General features: G+C 44.1%; 1 protein-coding gene across 4 annotated transcripts in view; it reads right to left on the reverse strand.

The window, feature by feature from the left end:
* Window positions 1-4,259, reverse strand: part of Mcoln2 (mucolipin TRP cation channel 2) — a 45,894-nt gene that overhangs the window by 30,143 nt on the left and 11,492 nt on the right. The window lies entirely within an intron of this gene.

Raw genomic sequence — 4,259 nt, forward strand, 5'->3', positions numbered from 1 at the left:
CCTGAGTGAGGTATCCCAGAAGCAGAAAGACACACAGGGTATATACTCACTCATAAGTGGATATTAGATATATAATACAGGATAAACATACTAAAATCTGTACACCTAAGGAAGCTAATCAGGAAAAAGGACTCTGGCTAAGATGCTCAATCACCATTCAGAAAGGCAAAGAGGATGGACATCGGAGGAGGGAGAAAACAGGGAAAAGGACAGGAGCCTACCACAGAGGACCTCTGAAAGGCTCTACCCTGCAGGGTATTGAGTCAGATATTGAGACTCATAGCCGAACTTTGGGCAGAGTACAGGAAATCTTAAGAAAGAAGTGGGAGATAGTAAGACCTGGAGAGGACAGGAGTTCCACAAGGACAGCGACAAATCCTAAAAGTCTGGGCACAGGGGTCTTTTCTGAAACTGATAGTCCAGCCAAGGACCACTCATGGAGATGGCCTGGAACCCCTGCACGGAGGTAGCCTATGGCAGTTCAGTTTCCAAGTGGCCTCCATAGTAATGGGGACAGGGACTGTTTCTGACAGGAACTGATTAGCCTGCTCTTTGATTACCTCCCCATGAGGGGCGAGCAGCTTTACCAAGCCACAGAAGAAGACAATGCAGCCAATAATGATGAGACCTGATAGACTAAGATCAGAGGGAAGGGGAGGAGGACCTCCCTTATCAGTGGACTGGGAGAGGGACATGGATGAGGAAGAGGGAGGGTGGGATTGGGAGGGGAGGAGAGAGGGAGGTACAGGGGGATACAAAGTGAATAAATTGTAATTAATAAAAATGTTTAAAAAGAACCAAATATATTATGCAAACATATTTTATGTGTAATTGCTATTAACATATGCTAATAAAATAAGAACAGAAAAAAAAACTCATCACAGAGTACTGGACTCCATGAGGAGACTTTCCCTCTCTCTCTCTCTCTCTCTCTCTCTCTCTCTCTCTCTCTCTCTCTTTTCGTAGCACCATAGAATAAGAAAGGGACTGGACTCCCAGCTGTCACTATCAAATAGAATCAAGTGATGAACGTGCGCCATGGACCCGTGTACAATCTGAAGTTGGGCCCCACCCTCAGGCAGGAACATCTAGAAAGTGTCTGATGGTCTGAACACAGGTCTGCCTGACACTAAGTCCTGTTCATTCTCTCAGCAACTTTGACACACTCTGCCAAAAGCTGCCAGCTGACCTAGATACAGGGAGTGAGACCCTCCCTTCCCTCCCTCCCCCATAGTGAAGCAGAAGGAACACAAAGGGTCTAGAAAGGAAATGGACAAATTGATCAAGAAAGGGGCATAAATACAATTTGGTGATATTTAACGCCACTGCCTAATTTAAACTAAAGGCACCAACACGACTCTGAGACTATGCGGAGCTGGTGGCACTGTGACCTCTGCCTGGACCCACTCCAACTGGGATGACGAACAGGAAAATTTTCCGATCCTCTTGTTCCTAGAACAAACTAATGTCTTTATACATAGGCCAGCATCACCACAGAAGGGCTGAAATTGCCAAAGCTTCTCTAAGGAAAGCCAATCCTGAGGAGGAAATGGCATAATCGTCTCTGGCTTTGACAGAACCAACCTAGCCTGTATGGCAGGAGCAAGGGAGGATGGTTTCAACTAAATGACTCCATTTTCAAAAAGTAAATGACAGTGAGAAAATACAACCCCATGCCGCTAACCAGATTTCAAGATTTGCTATGAACAAGACACAACACACACACACAAATGCTCATTAAATATAGTCTGGCAAAGACTGGGAATTGTCAGCCTCATGATGAAATCAGTGTAGGAGAAAACATACTGTACCCAGTAAAAGCAAGATAGCACTCTGATCGGTGTAAGGGATGTGGGATGGAAAGACTGGAACTCAGGAAAGAATAGAGGCGCCTTCCCCGAGATCCTACCTCACTGCAGAACACAGCGTCTGCTTCCCCCCGACACACACACAAACTTAAAGTTTCCTACTCTGAAACCCTGACTAAAGGCCTCTCCTCTCTTCAGACTGACTGGAATAAAAAGCTTCTGCCAATGAACCTGGAAGATAGAATCTATATCTAGAAAAAGACAGCAGGCTCCAGAGACTGACTGGGCTCAACTCCCAGCTCTTCAGGGCATCAGTGCAAGGGCTCTGAGCAAATTATCAAACTCTTTTGTCCCAGTTTCTTCGTCCATGAAAAGGGGATTCTAACTGAACCCATTTTACAGGGTTGCAGAGAGTTAGCGCACATTAAAACCTCCTTGTGTCTGGCGGTGGCGAACTCTAACCTGTGAGCTATCGGCGACAGTGTAAGCCACCTACAGTGTGTCCCCACGTCAGCGCCCTGCCAATGAGATACTTCTTTCACACTTTAAGTTGGAGGTAAGAGTGGATAGAAAGCGGGTACAGCGGCTAAGAGTACTTGCTGCTTTTGCAGGGGACCAGACTTTGGTTGACAGCACCCACACTGGGCAACTCACAGCCAGGTTTACTTCCAGCTCCAGGAGGTCTGGTGCCCTGTCTGGTCTGTACAGGTGCTGTACTCACGTGTGAATACTCACAGACACTTAGATAAAAATCAGAATAAGTCTAAATCAGAGATAAGAGAGTGTGCTAGAGGAAAAATGGTGAGAATGGGAAAAGCATGAGTACATAACACTTTGAAGAAGAAAATCAATGAGATGCGGTAGTAGCAGTTAAGACAAAGATGACAATTATTTTTCATGTTATATAAGTTACAATTTTAGTGACGGCACTAGATTAAAACATCAAAGTTGAAGCAAGATAGAAAACTGGTAAATAAATAACTAAACCATTTCTTCGCCTTCTAATGAATAATAAAGACCCAAATTTACAGGTCACTGAAACTAAAACTTGAAAACCAAGAATGGAAGTGTAAGAGATTCATCCTGTTTACCACATCCTTGCTTCTTCTGAAGAGACTGATTTTTCCTTCCTTCTTTTACTTTGTCTTATTACATTAATGGATGTGAGTGTTTTGTCTGAAGATATATCTATGTACCACATGCATGCCTGATACCTACAGAACCCAGAAGAGGACATCAGATTCCCTAGGTCTGGTTATAGATGGTTGTATGTGCTCTGAGAATTGAACTCAGGTCTCTGGGATTGTAACCAGTATTCTGAATCTCTGAACCATGTCTCTAGCTCTATGACTTGTTTTTCTTAAAGCTGGATGCGCTGGAATTACACATCCTACAACCCAAAGACCCCTTTATGAGCTCAGAGCAAAGCTGCAACCATGCTTACTGTGGAAGCCCTCTTGTATCCAGATGGAGGAATTCTTCAAATTCTGTATAGTCTATTCCAGGAAAATCATCCTACACATTTGGATCAACGGTACCAGCAGATTATGTAACAGTAGAGCCAAAGACCTCCAATTGGCACTGGGTTTTGTTTTTGTTTTCCAGACATGTGTGTTCTAAATGTAATCACCTACAGAGAAGTCATGGCAGATGAGCTCAATGCCACAACTCAAGAGCTAGAAGATAATTCAAAGGCCATTTCCACTCTGGTGATAAACTTATCTACAGCACAACCTTAGATCAAAGTCCAAATGGAATCCTCAGACATTCTTGATAGAGCCCAGTAGTTAACAATTACTTGGGGAACAATGCTACCGATAGAAGAAAAATTTTTATTTATTTATTTATTTATTTGTTACATTTTATTAACTGTATCCCAGCTGTATCTGCTCCCTCATTCCCTCCCAAACCCTCTCTCCCACATTCATCTCCTCCCTGCCCCTTTCCAAGTCCACTGATTGGGGTGGACCTCCTCCCCTTTCATCTGATCCTGTTTTATCAGGTATCTTCAGAACTGGCTGCAAAGTCCTTCTCTGTGACCTAGCAGGACTGCTCCTCCCTTGTGGGGGGAGGGGGGGAGGCCAAAGAGCCTGCCATTGAGTTCCTGTCAAAAATAGTCCCTTTTCCCCTTCCTATGGGAAACCAGTTGATTATTGAGCTACCACGGGCTTCATCCATGCAGAGTTTCTAGGTTATATCCATACATGGTCCTTGGTGCAGTATCAGTCTCAGAAAAGACCCCTGTGCCCGGATATATTTGGTCCTTGTGGAGCTCCTATCCTTTCCACATCATACAAACTCCCCCTTCTTTTGTATGTTTCCTTGCCCTCTGCCGAAGTTATGAGTCTTAGTATCTGCTTTGATACACTGCTAGATAGAGTCTCTCAGGGGCCCCCTGTGGTAAAAGAAGAAGAAGAAGAAGAAGAAGAAGAAGAAGAAGAAGAAGAAGAA

The sequence above is a fragment of the Psammomys obesus genome, unplaced genomic scaffold, assembly GCF_907164565.1.
Source record: "Psammomys obesus unplaced genomic scaffold, mPsaObe1.curated_primary_1811, whole genome shotgun sequence".
NCBI classification, from domain to species: Eukaryota; Metazoa; Chordata; class Mammalia; order Rodentia; family Muridae; genus Psammomys; species Psammomys obesus.